General features: G+C 32.5%; 1 protein-coding gene across 2 annotated transcripts in view; it reads left to right on the top strand.

Moving 5' to 3' along the window:
* LOC141537259 (uncharacterized) overlaps nucleotides 1-19,918 on the top strand; it is an 86,306-nt gene that overhangs the window by 23,067 nt on the left and 43,321 nt on the right. The gene's annotated exons all lie outside the window — the stretch shown is intronic.

Here is a 19,918-nt window from a genome sequence, read left to right as displayed (position 1 = left end):
ATACCAGACTTAGCTCTATGATCGCAGAGTCAGAATCGTTCAGAGCCCTCTAACTTCATCAGTTCTTATGACTAAATTATGTTTGCTTATTTCTCGATATTGATTGATATAGTTTGTTGACAGATGGAATTAACCCTAATAAACATCGTGTTCATTTTGTTACTTTTATTAACAAAGTAATATAAATCTATCAGCGACACATCGGTTTATTTTAGTTGGTAATTTTAAATAAATTTTTTTTTATTTTATATATATTATAGTTATAAATAATATATATAATAATAATACATATATATATATATATATATATATATATATATATATATATATATATATATATATATATATATATATATATATTTTTGTTTTGTGGGTGTTGGTTATTAAAGTAATTTTTACACTTTTCAGTACATAAATATATATATATATATATATATATATACATATATTTTTTTTTTCTTATTTATTTAAATAATTGCAATTGTATGCACAAAATTTTATTTTGAATTTTATTAAAAAAAAATTTCATTTCAGAATTTAAAATAAGCTCTTTTCAGATTGGATACGAGTCTTTTTATTTATCTTATAGTAAAGAAATATTGAGATCTAACTTTTATTCATATTTGTGTATATTTTATTTACTAACGTAAATATAATTGTGTGCATATAGTTATATTTTCTTCGCTTTTATTAAATTAATATATCTTTAATTGTTTAATTACTTTTATAATAGTTAACCTTATTTAAATACAGTCTGCATTGCGGCTAAAAAATTATAAGTACAGTCTGCTTTGCGGCTAAACATTATATGTACAGTCTGCATTGCGGCTGAATTCAAAAATAAAAATCATAAATATTTTATACATACAGTCTTTTTTGTGTCTAAAAAAACTGTATAATACATAAATTTCCTGTGTACCTTAATCATAAATTAAAGAATTATTAATGTTAAAATTTTTGTATTCTTATATTTGATTTAACCTTCTTCTGTTTAAATTAGTTAAATAGTTATATAAACATTAACCTACAAAAATGTCTCAATCTTGTAAAGTAAATTTATCGACTATTGCCAATAATGAAATGTTGGAAGATGATCATATAGATTATTTTGCCCATCTTCTTCACAGGCAGTTTAATTATGCTGTACGAGAATGTTGGTATGTTCAAATTCTAGATGCACTTTGCGAATTGGATACTAATAAAGAACATATACAAATATTGCATAGCAATAATGCAGAGTATGTTTTTGATGGGAACCACAGACATGACAATGGTGGTCATTGGGTCTGCAGTTATTATGATACAAAAAAAATTTATATTTTTGATTCGCTAAATGAAAAAAAAATTCACAAAAATCATAAAGATTTTTTAAGTAAATTATACCCTAATTTTATATTTAATAAAAATACAGTTGAATTTCCTGATGTTCAAAATCAGCCAAATGGTATTGATTGTGGAGTATATGCAATTGCATTCGCGACCTCCTTAGCCTTAGGAGAGTGGCCAATAGAATCATCATTTTGCTATGATCATGACCAAATGCGTAACCATTTAATCACACTATTCAATAATGGCATTATCAAGAGTTTTCCAAAATTATCTAATGATAATAAGAAAACTTTAACAAAAAATTTGTCAACAGTCATAAAAGAAGAAAATATAGTTACTGGTACTACTACTAATAATGTGTTTCTAATTAATGAAATTAAAAATGTTGGCCATAAATTAAATAAAGAAGTAATAAAACCTATAGTTATTCAAACTAATGAGTTATCAAACAACGAACGCAAAAGAATAATAATTCAACCAATAGCATTCAATAATTCCGTTCTCAAGGATAAAATTGGAATTAAAACCAGTAAAAACATAATAAAAAATAACGGTTCATCATCAACTAGTCAAAAAAAGAGAAAAATTGAAACCATAACGTGTAATAATAATGATATTATTGTAACTCAAAACGTTACTCCTGAAAAAAATGTGGAAGTAAAGAATAGTGACAGCTCAAAAAAAATGAAGTTGCCAATACCGATACAACAGAGGAAAATACAAACAACGTTAGATAAAGAATTAGTGCCTACAACACGACGAAATACTAATAATAAAAGTATTCTACCCAGCCTAGACGATAGGTTTATTGATATAATTATGGATAGAAGAGGTCAATTACAAGATGATCACATTTATCGATTCAAATTACTTTTAGCTAATTGCTCAATTTATGATCATCGTGACACGTTGTTTTTAGAAAGACCTGAAAGAATTATACCAGTGCCAAAATTACAAAAACATATACAAATATTATACAGTAAGTCTGCTGGACACTGGATATGTACATATTATGATACAAAAAAAGTTTATATTTACGATTCTTTAAATAACTTTACTTTAAACGAAGAATAGACTCTATTTTTGAAACACTTATATCCTTATTTTGATTTTGAGTTGAATCCATGTATTTTCTTGAAAGTTCAAAAACAAAATAATAGTACTGACTGTGGTGTATTTGCGATTGCATTTGCAATATCTTTGTTGTATAATCAAAAACCTGAATCTATTAGATACAACCAGAATCTTATGCGTTACCATTTAGTTAAAATGTTTCAGGCAAATGAAATTAGTCATTTTCCAACAATTGATAATAGTTATTCATTGAATTTGTTACCGTTGGATGTAATAGCAAAAAATGATGAAATGGCTTATCGTAAACGTATTCTTCGACAAAATACCAAAAAATTTACACCAAATGATACAAATAAAAAAGCTTTAGATGACTGTGTAGACAATGAACAAAATTTTAATCCAAAAAAAAAGTTATTGATCAATCAACCTGAAAATTCTATTAATCATGATTCGTCGTCTGCGCAAAGCTCTGACCTAACTCTTTCTGTCAAGTTATCTGCAGAGTCATTGAACATTAAAGATAATAATTCAAACGAAAATTTATTGACCGATGAATCCCAATATTCTGTTAGTAATGATTTATCGTCTGTGTAATGCACTGATTCAGCACTTTCTGCCCAATCATCATTAGAAGCATTGAGTATTAAAGAGGATAATTCCCTGGAAAAGTTAAATCCAAAAAAGGCTTCATCTGTAAATTATAAAAATGCCTTGAATCAAAACAAAAAAAGTCCTATTGACGTGAAAATTCGTAATCAAAAGATATTGACAGCTAAAAAAATTGTAGCAAAGTATCGTCGAGAAAATTATCGGAAAAACCATATTAATATTAAATCTCCGGAGTATTATGCTAAACAGTTAGCTCAAGTTATCAAAGGGAAAAATGAAGCTGAAAAATATTTAGAAGCTCAAACAATTGTCAAGTGGTGTTTGTGTCAGAGAAAAAGTTACTCGAAAAAACTAACACGTATTTTATATTTATTAAAAAATAAAGCTAAATTACATCTTTCGCATATGTCCGTCGATTCAGCTGTAACTGTAGATGATTATAAAACTATATGTGGCCAATCATGTCATAATATGACTACTGAGTCTTATTATTATGATACATCATATTCTTTTGAAACATTAAATAACCAAATTATTACTGTAAATTCATCGGGTCAATCTACTGACGTATTACCCTTGATAAAAGATCGAAAACAGAAAAAAAAATGGCGTTGTAATAATTATTGTCGGATAACGAAGGAAGTTGAAATATTTAAACAGTATAAAAACTTTCTTGAAAAATTAAAAACCAGAAATTTACGGAATTGTAAAATTCTTCTTACTAATTTATTTCCAAATCATTCAATTGATAAATTAGGCCATTACCATGGTTGTTATATATGTTTCGGTTCGTGCAGATCAGAGTTTGTATATGTTGAATTATTATCACCTCATTTTCCTTCCGTTCGATACATTAAACAACTAATATATAAAATTAAAAATATTTTTAAAGATTTGAATAGCTTAGACAATGCTTTAGAATAATCGAATTTGGAATTTTTGATAGAAATAACTAATGAAATGAAGGAAGCCGGAAGGCTATTAGATGAACCGGGAACGTTATGCTTAGATGAAGATAAGATACAGACAGAACACAAATCTGCATTTTTAACATTTACGAAGAGGTCTTTAGATTTACCTAGTTTTAAATGCATATCTTGTCAAAAGTTATGTTTTAGAAGAGAGATCACTGAGATAACTAGGATGCGTAATCCTATTTCAACTGAAACGTGGGTTAATTTGATTACTTTTATTGAGGAAAAAGATCCAACTTTAAAGAGTGATTTTATTTGTGATTATTGTTTAAAAAAAATTCGTGGAGAAAATTCTGTACCTCCAACTTGCGTCCTAAATAATATGTACGTTGGAACGATTCCAAATGGAATTAATGCATTGAATGAGTACGAAAAAGTCCTTATTCAGCGAGCAAAAGCGTTTCAAAAAGTTCAAAGATTAGGTACTGTCGCTAAAAAAAATATACCTCACACTATGCGAATACAAAAATTAGAAGGTCAAGTTTTTCATCTGCCATTACCTTTAGAAGAAACCATGAAAAAAATTTGTTCCACAACCGACCCATTAAATAAACATCATGAATTATATTTTATATTCTTGTTCGTGGTATTCCCACAAAATCTAATTTAATTTGGGAAAACTTAGTTAATCTAGAGAGTGTTTTTAAATCTCTAACGTGGTTAAAAAATAATAATCCTCTTTATACTAATATCAAACTGCTTGAATGTTCTCAAAATTTGTGTAAGTGGTTGGATTCCAAAAACATCAAGTTTCATGTTGAATCAACTGAAGAAAAAAATTCTGAAATTGTGGTAAATAATGACAATTATGAAAATAATTTAGAAAAAACAGATATAGAAGTTAATGTAACGGTAACTGACAAAGAAAATAATGCAATGAATAAAAGCGAAAAGCTTAAAATAGATGGTAGTAAGTTAGCCAATGAATTATCAGTCCCTGTAACAAACAGAAGGGCTACTTCTCTTGATCATTCTTATAGTAAAGTGTCTTTACCAAAGAAAGAGAATACGAATAAGTTTTCTGTATTGACCCAGAAAAATGTGAGTACTAAGAAAGAAGAATGTAATGACAGTAAAACTAAAAAAATAGATTTAACAAAACAAACTGAGGAAACTGATAATCAAGTAATGTGTGAGGAGACTCAAACTAAAAAAAGTCAACACAAAGCTATGGTTACTCAAATATTAAATCCTGAGGGATCTCAGTACGCACAATACACTATATATCCTCTTTACGATAAGAGAAAAAATGATACCTCTACAAATATGTATCAAATGTTAAAAATCAATGAGAAAGCATTGGATAATCGAATGAAAACGTTAGACTTACAATGTTTTCCAGACTTATATCCTTACGGTATACATGGTCAATACGATGAAGACAGGAAAATACCTATTTCTGCTTATGCATATATTAAAGCAAGATTAAAATCTGCTGATTCTCGTTTTCGTCTTAACCAGCAATATCTATTCTTTTTATTGAATGATGCCAATATACGTCAACTAGGTCAAGGTATTTATCAAACGTTAAACGTTACAAATGCACGTGAAAGATTTACAGCAGCTAGCTATTTAAAACATCTGAAAAGTGGCCAATTAGAAGCTAATTTAACAACTCTCTTTGCTCGACTTCGAAATTCAGAACAATTTTGGAGTAAACCTCGGAATAATTTGAAATGTATGACTCGCCATTACGGACCTGCAACGTGGTTTTTTACTATCAGTCCTGCTGAATGGCTTTGGGATGATTTAACACTCTATCTGAAGACGATAAATGCACTACATTTTGATAATTTATCTTCAAGTCAAGCAATTGCAGCTGATCCAGTATCAGTTTCAAGATTTATTGATAATAAATTTCAAGCTGTACTTGAATTTATTCTATCAGATAGTCATCCTCTTGGTCCAATTAGCCATTTCTTTTGGCGCCGAGAATATCAAGGTAGAGGAATTCAGCATTTTCATTTAATTCATTGGGTCGAAGGTGCTCTAATATTAGGTATTAATACTAATGAAGAAGTTGTTGAATTTATCATGAAATACGTGACCTGTAGACTTCCTGATAGAAAAATATCACCGACAATTTATAGACGCGTAACTACTCATCAGCAACACCATCATAATAGCTATTGTTTAAGAACAAAAAAACTAAAGACAGGTAATGTAATTAAAGCTTGTCGATTTGGATTTTCACGGCCTGTTTCTGAAAATTTTGTATTACGTGATGTTGCTATTTCAATAGCTGGACGTAGAAACTTAAAAAATAAAAGCCGATTGTATGATCTTCCTCGAAATCAGAGTGAAGTTAATATTAATGATTACAATCCATCAATTTTAACTTTCTGGGAAGGAAATATGGATTTACAATTCATCGGAGAGAAATCTACAGTACTTACTGATTATTCTACAAAATATTCAACTAAAATCGAAAATACTAAAACATCTGAAACAATTAATGAAATAAATTCAACCAAATCTTTGCAACAGCTTTTGTGGAAGATCTCGCTTCGTAGTTTGACTCACAGAGAAGTCGGAGCTCTAGAAGCTGCTGATACTTTGTTGGGTATTTCATTATATGGAACCGATTCAGAAACTGTTGTTAAATGGTTAGATATTAACATGATTAGAAATAGAAAATTGAAAACAAAAGAAGAAATTGAAGAGTTAGAACAAAATAATCCCGAATCAACTGATATATTTTGTCCTTCATTCATTGATGACGTTTACCCTAATCGTCCTGAAGACATAGAAGATGTATGCTTGTATGATTTTGCGAAATGGTGGGAAACAACTAAGAACGAACCGAAAAATGCTATTCATCCGTATTATGAAATACGTACAGGTGTATTTTTAAAGCGACGGTTACAAGGTTATTTAATTAATCATTATAGATACAATGTCGCAAGTAAACCAAAAGATTATTTTTATTCATTGTTATTACTATTTCAACCATGGCGTAATACAGATGAGCTTAAAAATGGATTTGAAACTTATAAAGAATCCTTCGAATATCAGCAGTACATGCTTCAAGAAGCTATCGAATATCATAAATATAATGAAGAATTTGATAAAGGCTTAGAATTCATCAAAAATTTGATTGAAGATAAATGTAAAGATGACAATAAAGATGAAAAAGATTTAGAAGAAGAGTTATTGGACTGTAATGCTGCTGAAGTAGATTTAATAGCGAAGGACTTAAATGATGCTGCACAAAAACATGCTGATAATTATACTCTAGTTGATATGATTAGAAATATGAATGCTGATCAGACAAAAATTTTCGAAAAGATTAAAAGTATCATCTGATGACACAAAATTATTAAGATTATATGTTAGCAGAGAAGATGGTACTGGTAAAAGTTTCTTAATTAATGTAATTAAGCGCTGGACAAAAGAAGAAATTAATAAAGAAACGGTTGTAACAGCTCCTACTGGTATTGCTGCTTTTAAGATCAATGGGCTTACTATACATCGAGTATTTCAACTGCCTGTTGAACACGGTTACACTCCAGCTTATAGGCAATTATCTGATAGTGTGCTAAAAGTATTAAGAGATCAATTGAAAAATACAGTCTTATTTATCATTGATGAAATATCAATGGTCTCAAATATTACCCTGATATATATACATTTAAGATTAGTAGAGATTTTTGATGTTGATGATTGGTTTGGAGGTAAACACGTTGTTGTCTTTGGAGACTTACTCCAACTTCCGCCTGTACATGAAAATCCAAGTTATGTCACATTATCATCGGAAGATGCGATGAAGTATATAAGTATATAAGTATACAAAATCATTGTGTAGTATTAATTTATGGGCCGATTTATTCTGCTATGATGAACTCACGATTAATATGAGACAAAAAGCTGACAAAACTTATGGTGATTTGCTTTCTCGAGTAAGGGTTGGTTCAATGACCCCAGATGATATAAAATTATTGGATGGAAGAAAAATTTCTATTAAATCTGATCTGTCTTACAATGAGAGATTGCATGAAATATGTAATTTCATCGGTGAAATGTCCTCAGATACAGTCTGTTTAGTACCTGCTTGTAAACAATGTGATCTAATCAATTCAGTTATGACCAGTCAAATATCATCTGAAGAAATAATACTTACGGCTCGTGATCACTTTGATTGCATTAAGTCAATAATGAAAAAAGGATCTGACACTTTAGAAAGAAACGAAGAAAATGTAAGTAAATCAGCTGGACTTGCTAAAACTATAACAATAAAGATTGGTGCAAAAGTTATGTTACGTCGTAATATTGATGTTACACTTGGACTAGTAAATGGAGCTATTGGAATAGTTAAATCAGTCTCCAAATCAATTGATAGTTTTGAAATACAACGTATCAATATAGATTTTGGTACAGGTGCTGAATATGCAATTGAAAGAATCAAAGTAAAATTTCTGTTATCTCAAGGTATTTTTGTTTTAAGGGAACAATTTCCATTATGTTTAAGTTATGCAGTGACTATTCATAAAAGTCAAGGCTTAAGTCTGAAAAATGCTGTCATAGAAGCAGGTAATTCTATTTTCAATGTTGGTCAAATTTATGTAGCTCTTTCTCGTGTTACGAAATTGAATGGATTAAATTTAATTAATTTCGATCCTCATGAAGTTAAAGCAAACTCCTTAGCAATTAAAGAATACAATCGCTTAAGGCAAGTTTATAGACCCGACTTATCTGATATTCCAATTCCTACTACTCGTTTTAAAAAAGTATGTGATCTCATCTGGGCAGTCGAAGAAGGTTCTATTCAAATTCTAATCGAACCTAAAAAAAAGAAAAAATCTTCAGATATGCGTCCATTAGCAATCCGAGGTATCAAAAATTGTAATGGAGTTTCGGGTGGTCTGAACTCTGTTATACAATGTATGTTTACCAAACTGAGAACCAAACTAACGACAATGAAATAATCGCATTATTTAGAAAATATAATGATCCTGAAGTAGTTTTAGAGTCAAGTCACATGAACATATCAATAATGCATCCTTGTAATGATACAATTATCAGTCCTGAATTAATATTTCGTCAAATATGCAATAATAACCGTAGTATTGAAAATTTAGTGCAATATAATTTATCGCATAGTGATCGATGTCAAGTTTGTAATTATACCAATTCTGATAATACATTAGAAAATATATTATGTATTTCAATCAATGATGAGACGAAAACATTTGAGTTACAAGAATTAATTGACACATCGTTTGAACACTGGTGTAAAAACACGAAATTTTGTGAAAATTGTAAAAAAGTGACTGATACACTCCCAAAAATTTCCTTTAATTCTTTACAATCGATAATAGTTATAAAATTAGGTTTCTCCAACGAGAGTAGACAAAGATTAGTTAACAAGAAAAAAGGATTTATAAAATCAGTTCCTACAGCAAAAATATTGTTATGTAATTCAACGTATCATGTTGTTAGTGCAATATTTTCCTTTTCAAACGATGGTAATCCTAATCACTATATGGCTATGATTAGAAACAAATCGACTTGGAATCAAATTAATGATGATTCTATACAATCAGAAAGATGGCCTACAAACTCTAAAAATGCTTACATCTTTTTCTTACAAAAAAAATAAATTTAATACTAGTTACTAGGTCGACTGCCTATTTCTTGGGGCGTGTTTTAACGATTATTTTCGAAATTTAGAAGTTGGATTGAAATTATTCTTTAACGATATGTACAAACTTCAACTCCACATAATCTAATCACTCAATTGTTAAGGTAATACTAAAAGATAGATGACTATAGTTCTGTCTATATACGCTGTGTATAAGAATTTATAAGAACTGATAAAAATAACGGACAGTCAATGTGATATTTATTTTGTTCTTACCAACAAATTCGTTGCTATAGACAGTAATTTTTACAGTTGTTATAAATATGCGAGAATAGATGGGAAAATATGCGAGAATACGTGAGGAAGGGTAAGGGACAGATGTGTGAAAGTGAAACGATACATGGAAGTGCCTTGGAGAGTAAGGGAAGTGGATTTGTGGGAGGATGTGGTTAGGGACGCATTTAAAAACATAGAAGTGACATGTTAAATGTCAATATTACGAATTTTTTCTCCTATTCACGTCGTATTAATGGGCGACGTCAAAATTTCAACTTTTGGGCCTCAGTAGAGCATATCTCTACGCGTTCTCGCTTAAGACGTGCAATGTTTTCATCTTCTATGGGCTAGACAACAAATAAATAAAAAAAAAAATTATATATACATTATTTGATTAGACCTGATTTATTTCTACACAGAATAATTTTGATTAAAGAAAATTTGTACATATATATTTACTATTGTTTATTATTGTATGAACTTATGATGTTTGAGTGGAAATAAAATACGCCAACTATAATTACGCTGAGTAACTTCCCATATGGAAGTCAATTTGAGTTACTTTCAAAGTCATGGTTGAAAAAATTTTACTTTACAAAAAAAAATGAAATCCGAACAAAAACAGCTTCGCTGTAAATAGTTGCGCCAAGTTCTCGTTCATATAATGATAAAAAATTAAAATTTTTTATTTCACAAAAAGACTTGAAATCAAAAAAAAACCAAGTGCCTTTGTGATTTTTTTCGATAATAGGAAAAAATTTTGTTGTGAATTTCTCAAATAGAAAAAAAATTTTGGACTGTACTTGGCGTGCGTCATTGAGTACCCCAAATTTCTCCATATTCGACAACTGTTTTGATGTATACAAATTCGATTACATTTTTTATGCGTACAAACAAATATATAAGATTAAGTAAATCACAATTCTGATGCTTTCCCGCCAGTTTTAATAATTATATGCTTGTACGGTTACAAAGGAAACTTGTTTTTAATTTTTAGCTGCATTATCGACCGACAATATGCTATGCGCTCATATTAAAGCTATGAAAGTATAGTATGAGTTATATTTAAAAATATAGAAAAAATTGACTAAATATAATATAGTGACACGAATTTAATAATTATAGTCAAACGAGTGACTTTAGTTAACGGTTCATAGACTTAGTGAGTAATAATCTTAGAAAAATTAGGGTACTCAATGACGCACGCCAAGTACAGTCCAAAATTTTTTTTCTATTTAAGAAATTCACAACAAAATTTTTTCCTATTATCGAAAAAAATCATAAAGGCACTTGGTTTTTTTTTTTTATTTCAAGTCTTTTTGTGAAATAAAAAATTTTAGTTTTTTTTTTAATTTTTTATCATTATATGAACGAGAACTTGGCGCAACTATTTACAGCGAAGCTGTTTTTGTTCGGATCCCAATTACTCAAAGATCGCCAAATAAAATAAACAGACAAAAAGTAGAAGATATGGGAGGTGCTGTATCGTGGTCTTCAGACGAAGGCGACAATCACCCTCAACACATAACATTTGAAGCTCTTATTTATAATGATAATAATAATAACATGTCTATAGAAAATATAAACGAAATTTCTAATGCCATGCAATCAATGACAGTAGATTCATCCGAAGAAAAAATACCTTCAACACTCATTACACAGACTAAAAATAAAATAACAGACAAACAAATAAACATTAACAAAGACGATAGAAAAGAGATAGTTCAAACGGCAAAGACTAATGACCCTCCACCATTACGCAGATCTACGAGACAACGAAAACTCAAAACATGTACGTGTGGATCAGATAATACAAGCACACATACACACACACATAAACATACATCAAAAATAAAACAGACTCTTTCAAAGAAAATTCAAAATAAACAATTTAACAATAAAATTGCAAAAAGACAAAAAAACATTAAATTACCAGACATAATGGTAACGTTAAAAGCACTCAAAAATAATAATAATAATAAAAATTCAAATACAAATAAGAGTACAAAAACAAAAAGAAAATTGTCAACAATAGCCGAAAATAATATTACTGAAAATAAAAATATGAATTCTATAACTCCACAAAATTCACAGAAAGATTCAAACTCACATAGATCGAGTCAAACACAAAAACAAAAAGATATCGATAATATCGACATACAAACTGAACGAGAAAATCCTATTTTACCCATCCCAGATACAGTAAATCCCGAAAAAGAAAATAAAACGTTCAACGAAACTCAAATCAACTCAAACCAAACTATAAACGCTTCATACATAGACGATTGCGATGATGACATACGAAATAACGTTATTAGTAACCGAATATATTCGCAACAGTTAGATTCGATTTCAGAAGAGACTAATAATATAAATAAATTAGTAACACATGATGGTGAAATAAACAATGATGAACCTAATGGCAGCGACAACGATCGATCTACCGATGACAATAACGATCAACCCAGTGACGACAATAACGCTCGACCTATAGACGACAACAACGATCCGCCTGATGACAACAATGACGATTCACCCCAAGATGATAATGATTCGGATGATAATTCAACAGACTCAGATTTTTCGAATATTTCAGACGATTTTAGTAACGAAAATATATTAGAAACAAAAGATAATTTAGAAATGCAGAAGAATAGTTATTTATGTTTTGTAAATGCAGACGGTACAGTATATAGCGATATCGGAAAGAAACTTATAGAATTAGGATACTTAAATAAATTAAAGCCAAATAGTACATATAAATTGGGTGATATAATTAAAATGGGTACTTCTAGAAAGAAGATAATCGCTTTAGTAACACAAAGTAATAGCAAAGATAATCCGACAGAGATAGACTATTTAAAATCTTTCAAAAATTTAAAAACTTATCTATTAAATAGTAATATTAAAACAATTAGCGTTTCACAAGGTCGAAGTAACTTAAATGAAACCGTTTGGTCTAAAATAAAAAGTATTATCACTAAAATCTTTGCAGGAACAGAAATTAAATTCACAATTTGTAAAGACTTAATTATAATTCCTCCGGTGGAAGACAGGTATAAAATCATGTTAGAAAATCATGAAACTCCAATGGCAGGTCATAAAGGAGTGACAAAGACATACAATAGGATTAGACAGAGATATTTTTGGGATAATATAAAAATCCAGATAGAAGACTTTGTACGCAAATGCATAAGTTGTCAGAAAAGGAAATTAGTAAGAATAAAAACAAAACAGCCGATGGTAATTACAGATACATCAGCGCAAATTTGGGATAAATTAGCATTAGATATAGTAGTTCCAAATAAAACGTCAGCAAATGGTTATTCTTATATTCTAACTATGCAAGACGATATTTCAAAATTTTGTTTCGCGATACCATTAATAACAATGACTGCTAAAGATATTGCAGAAGCGTTAGTAGAACACTTTATCTGTAAATTTGGATGTCCAAAAGTTATTTTAACTGACCAAGGTCAAGCTTTTATAGGAAAAGTTATGACTTGTTTAGCAAAAACATTTAAAATTAAACAAATAAAAACAACCGCGTTTAGACCACAAGCAAACGGTGGGCTAGAACGAAGTCATCAAGTTCTAACAGACTATATCAAACATTATACAACTAAAAATGATTGGGACCGATGGTTACCTCAAGCGACATTAGCATACAATACTAGTGTGTATGAAGGTACAAAATTTACGCCTTATAAATTAGTATTCGGAAAAGAAGCTCGTTTACCGTCAGAATTCTCTTACCTAGACGACATACCTACGTACGCTGACTATGTCAAAAATCACGCAACGAGACTGTTAGAAACTCAAAAAGAAGCTAGAGAAAATCTAGAAAAAGCAAAACAAAGATCAAAAATTAGATATGATAAAAATATACATCCAATAAATTTTAAAATAGGTCAAAACATTTATTTAGTCAAAAATCAAAAGACAGGCAAATTTGATGATAATTATTTAGGTCCTTATAAAATTACCGAAATATTTCCAGATAAAAATGACATTGAAATAGAAATAAAACAGGGAAAAAGAAAAATAGTCCATTGTCACAGAGCAAAAATTGCACATTAATGAAGAACCGAAACAAAGAGTGAAACCACGCGCAGAAATCACCCTCTCTTCTACGTCCAAACATTTGAATCCTTGCCCCCCACTTTCCCCCAAATGAATCATTTTTCTGAGAAATTAAATTTTCAAGAAAAATAAAAGTATATAATTACACATATATATTAAATAAATTTTTTTACAAAATTATATAGATTAAACAAAAATAATTTAAAGATGGAATAATTAAAAGCAATGCCCTAAAACTTTAAGAGAAATATAACAAGAAACTACAGGCATAATTAAACATACAATTATAAAATTTTTCTTTCCTATTTCTCAAACAAATAAATTTTTTTTCTCTCCCAAAGGAAAATACGACCCCTAAAGAAAATATATAGATATAGTAAATTAAATTTTTTAGTTAACAAAGTAATAAATACTGTCGCACATATATAAAAACGGAATATTTCTCTCACCCTTTCTTTCAAAATATTTTTTTTTCTCTTTCTCTCTATACACACACACATATATTCAAAAGACTCAATAATGTTAATAAAGACTTAATAATTCATTTAAAAAGAAATTTTTCATTTTTTTTTCTCTCAAAAAAAAAAAAATTACAAAAGAGAAATAAGAAAATAAAATAATATAAATACGATAATTCAGAGTTTATTAGTTCCAGTAGAAGGAATAAATTAGAAGATATAAAACATCTAAAAATCACTAAAAATATATCAAAGTACGACGAGAAACAAATTTTTTCAGAAAAATAATGACATACTTTTCTTACAGGAAATTTATAAAAAAAAAAAAAAAAAAAAAAAAAAATAAATAAATAAACATTTAAGCCTTATAGAGATAGCAAGGGATTACCGATTCAAGTAACAACAATTAAATGTACAAATTAAGTAAATAATCATAGATTTTATTTTTCAAAAGTACGTAAATTTTTTTTAGCCAAGAGAAATGCTACTAATAATAATTAAAAAAAAAAAAAAAAATTATAAATAATAACATAATACATAATAAATTGAAAACTAAAAATGTTTTTCAAACGACAGATGAGTAAATACCAACTTAAAAGATAACAAAGATAACGCAAATGTACACGTATTTTCTTCCAAAAATAAGAAGATTATTGTTGTTAGGTTTTTAAAGAACTTTAAAAGACGCACGTAAACTCAAACGTAATACTACAATCGATTATATAAGTAAAAATAAATAAAAGAATATCCTCATTAAAGTTCCAGAAAAACTTAAAAATGTAGGAGTTAGGCAGGGTTTAGTAAATATAAAATAATAAGATGAGAGTTAATTAACAAATAGTAGAAGATATATTCTTGCGTTATATTTACACGAGGCGAATAGGTATATATTTTTTTTTTTGATATATGAATGGATGACCCATGTGCATGAATCACCTAAGCTACCGGTGTCCAAGCGACGCGAACAGTATGTGCCGTAGCCCGATGTGTGACAGTGTGTGTGTATGTATTACACTAACTCCAACACTCTCCCTTAATACAAACACATACACCTGCTTAATGTGTCTCTCTCATTCCCATGGCGTTGGTGAATTTTACGTGTTTCTCCTTTGGTAAAGCTTTGGTCAAGATGTCGGCGGTCATCTCGTCCGTAGGCAGATGGGCTAACTGAATCTCACTGCTTTTGACAGCTTCCTTGACGAAATTGAATTGAATACGAACGTGTTTGGTCCGGTCTTGGAATCTCGTCGCTGTCGATGAATGTATTGCCCCTTGATTGTCGCAATAGATCAGTCCTTCTGATAATTCACCAATTCCCATCTCGCCGATGAGTCCCCGTAAGTACATTGACTCTTTCGTCGCTTCCGTGAGGGCCTTGTATTCGGCCTCTGCCGTCGATAGGGCTACTGTTTGCTGCTTTTTGGATTTCCAACTTATGGCAGCTCCTTCAAATGTAAATACGTATCCTGTGTACGATTTTGAATCGTCAGGATCATTACCCCAATCGGCGTCGCTGTATCCGGTGATCATGTCGTTGGATTTGTTGTAGATTAATCCCATTTTGGATGTCCCTCTCAGGTACCTTAGTACCCGTTTTGCGGCACCCCAGTGTTCTTCAGTGGGTTTTTCGTTGAACTGACTGAGTACACTCACTGGGTGCGCAATATCCGGCCTAGTTGCAACCGCTAGATACATCAGGGATCCTACTAGCTCTCTATACTTCGGAATTCTCGTCGATTTCTCCGGGTCGTTAGTTGCTCTCAACTTCGACGTCGGGCTGGCAGGTATCTGCTGTGGAGTGCAAGTCTTCATTCCGAATTTTTCTAGCAGTTCTTCGATGTATCGTCGTTGACTTAAACTTGTCCTTCCGTGTTCTTGGTTGAATTCTATTCCCAAGCAGTACTTGGCTTCTCCCAAGTCTTTGATTTTGATCTCGTTTGCCAGTGCCCTTTTGAGTTTATCAGTCCACTCTGGGTTATTCGACGCTACCAATAGGTCGTCGACGTAAACTGCTACCAGCAGTATGTCGTTGGCTGTCCTATACACGAATAGACATGGATCCGATATCGTTGGTTTCAGTCCCAGTTTATTTAGTATGCCGCTCAGCTTATCGTACCATTTCTTTCCAGACTGTTTGAGTCCATATATGGATTTTTGTAGCTTACAGACTCGTTCACCATTTGTAATGTCCTTTAGTATCCTTAATGCTCCTTTTTGAACTTCAGAGTCTCTTCTTTCGCTGCGTGTTATTTCCTCTTTCAAGCCACTTGGAACTTCCATGTATAGTTATTCGTCTACTTTTGCATGTAGATACGCCGTAACAACATCCATTTGATGTATCTTTGCGTTAATCCTCGTCGATAACGCTGCTAGTAACCTGATTGTTTCTAGTCTCGCTACTGGTGCAAAGGTTTCGTTGTAATCGAACCCTGGTCTCTGCGATAATCCTCTCGCTACGATGCGTGCTTTCCGGCGTTCTATTTTTCCTTCGGCGTTAATCTTGTTCTTCAAGATTACCCTGGAACCGATTACAGTTCTCTGTTCTGGGCGCTCTACTAGTTCCCAGGTTCCATGTTCCAGGTGCGAACGAACTTTGTCAGCTAGTGCACGTTTCCACTGCGGGGCTTCTGCTCCCTGACTAGCTTCTTCGAGGTTGATATCTGCCGTCATAGCAAGTTCTTCGATAAATTTTGCGTCTACGAATTCCTCTCCCTCGTCGGTATTGCCTTCAATGTCCTCTGTTGACTTCTGTGAATCATTTGAGCCTCCATCGTTCCTTGGACGTTTGTCTTCTTGAAATAATGAGGTTTCAAGTGGTCTCTTTTGTCTCTGGACTTGCACTTCGTCGTTTGGAGCAAATACTTCATCTGAAACTTCTTTTTCCTCTTGTCCGGACGGCGTTTCTTCTTCTTGTGACAAGTCTTCGCGACTTGAAGCAATACTCGACGCACTTACATACCTATAAATTTTTCGAGGTCTTCCTGACTTCCCAGTTTTCTGTTTCTTGGGTCTTCGTGCTATCACTGGATCTTTTTCATTTTCTCCACATGATATCCTATCCCTGTGGGCTCTCCCTGGCTCTGGTGCCTCTTCCTGTGGGTGAGTATATTCGACGTCTAGCTGTACGGTGCCTCGTGGTCTCATCACGTGCTCTTCAACGACCTGTACATCTCGTGTTATGACGACCTTTCCATCGTCATTTCGTCGTACTCTGTAGGCTTTTGCTGTTTCGCAATATCCAACCAGTCTTCCTTCGATTGACCTATCATCGAGTTTCTGTCGGCCCGTTTCCTTCCTTAGTACGAATACTTTTGCGCCGAATACTCGTAGGTGTTTTAAGCTTGGTTTTCTGTCGAACCACAATTCAAATGGAGTAGATCCTCCATGGCTTCTACTCGGACAACGGTTCCTTAGGTAGTTGGCTGTTGTAATAGCTGCTCCCCAGTACATCGTCGGAAATCCAGCTTGTATTAGTAGGCACCTTGCCATGTCGACGATTGTGCGGTTCATACGCTCTGCAACCCCATTTTGTTGCGGCGTGTAAGGCGCTGTTAGTCGTCTCTTGATCCCCTCACTTCTCAGGTACTCGTCGAACGGCTTATTACAATATTCTCTACCGTTGTCGGACTGCAGGGCCTTAATTTTTAGCCCTGTTTGCTTCTCTACGTAACTTTTGTACGTCTTGAACGCCTCAAACACTCCATCCTTGCTTTTCAGCAGGTACAGTTCACACCAGCCGCTGTAGTCGTCGATGAATGTTACGAAGTATCGGTTCCCGCCTTCGGATCTCGTTCCTGAAGGTTGACATAGATCTGAATGGACTATCTCCAGCATTTGTTGGCTTTTTTTTGTTCTTAGCGAAAATGGCTTTGATGTCAATTTTCCCCAGTGACACACGTCGCATGACGTCGTATCCTTCTTTAGGGGTTTCATTCCCGACGCTTGGCCTCTGGAGAGGTCTACTACGGCATCCATATGTAAGTGGCCTAATCGCGCGTGCCACAGATCTATATCCGACGTTTTGGTCCGCTCTGTAACCGATTCCACCGCCTTGACTTGTTCAGACTGTTCCCGTAGGTAATACAGATCTCCTATTCGATCGGCGACTAATTTGACTTCTCCGTTCAGGTCCCTGACGATGGCGTCGTTCTTCCGGAATAAAATCTCTCGATCGTTTCGAGTGATTTTCGATACGGAAATTAGGTTAGTCCTGAGATCGTTAACAAGTAAGTTATTACATAAATTTAGATTGATATTACCTTTGTTTGTCCTAGCCTTAATGTGAGCAACCCCCTTTGCCCTCGCAGTCGTTGACGCTGCATTTGCCATATTTAACGTAGTTGCGCACTCTTCAATGTCGGTCAGAAGTTCTTCGCTAGCACACATGTGCGTGGTACAGCCGCTGTCCAAGCACCATCTCATCCTTGAAGACACGTTTTTGACTTCTTCTGGATGGTCGACGACGTAGTGGGTTTCTGGCGATGTATCTACGCTCCTTGCTGAATTTTGTCTTCTCTCCGGGTATTTTGCTGCCCAATTACCATTTTTCCCACATATAAAGCATGGTTTGTGACTTTTCGGTTTTGGTTTACTTCGGTGTGAATTTCTTCCGTATCGACCTCCGGCATATAACACATTGTTATCTTCTGCCGTTTCTACTGATTTTCTACTTCGATTTTCGTCGAGTATCTTGCCTATCAGCGCCTCTGTCGTCGGAAGTTCGTCATTTGATCGAATTGCACATCGAAAGTTCTCGAAGCTTGATGGTAGGCTTTTGAGAATTAATACTATCAACATATCACTAGGTATCGCAATGTTCATACCTTCTAACTGTTCTACGGCGTTTGTAAAACTGTCCAATCGTGCCCGAAAGTCATCTTCTTCGTCGATTTTGAATGATGTAATTTCTGTCAGCCACTCTATTTTCCTCACGGGTCCTTTTGACGCATGAATTGATTGCAGCTTGTCCCATATTTCTTTCGACGTGTTGCACTTGGTGATCGTCTTTAACTCGGCGTTACCAATCGACAAGATAATGTCCGCCTTGGCCTTTTCATCGCCGGTTCTCCATTTTGTCGTCTCCGCCGCCGTCGCATTACTTCCAACAGGACATGGAATTTCACCGCTCACATAACCCCATCGGTCATGTTTCACAAGAATGCATTTCATTCTCATCTGCCAAATATCGTAGTTACGTTTGTCTAACAACTCGATACGCGATGCTCCGTCCGCCATGTTTGGTTAGCTTCGGTTTTTTCCACGTGGCCACAACAAAATTTTTTTTTTTTTTTGACGATTTCACTTTTGGTTTTAATTTTCTCACTATTAAATTTATTTCACTTTCTTCTAATTCACTACTGAGCCCATAACCTGTAGGAGTTAGGCAGGGTTTAGTGAATATAAAATAATAAGATGAGAGTTAATTAACAAATAGTAAAAGATATATTCTTGCTTTACATTTACACGAGGCGAATAGGTATATATATTTTTTTTTTGATATATGAATGGATGACCCATATGCATGAAACACCTAA

This window comes from Cotesia typhae, unplaced genomic scaffold (assembly GCF_013202065.1).
Source record: "Cotesia typhae breed Kobodo isofemale line unplaced genomic scaffold, CoteBio_Ctyphae scaffold_70, whole genome shotgun sequence".
Classification (NCBI taxonomy): domain Eukaryota; kingdom Metazoa; phylum Arthropoda; class Insecta; order Hymenoptera; family Braconidae; genus Cotesia; species Cotesia typhae.
The sequence above is the reverse complement of the archived record's forward strand: the minus strand, read 5'-3'. Positions and strand labels throughout refer to the sequence as shown.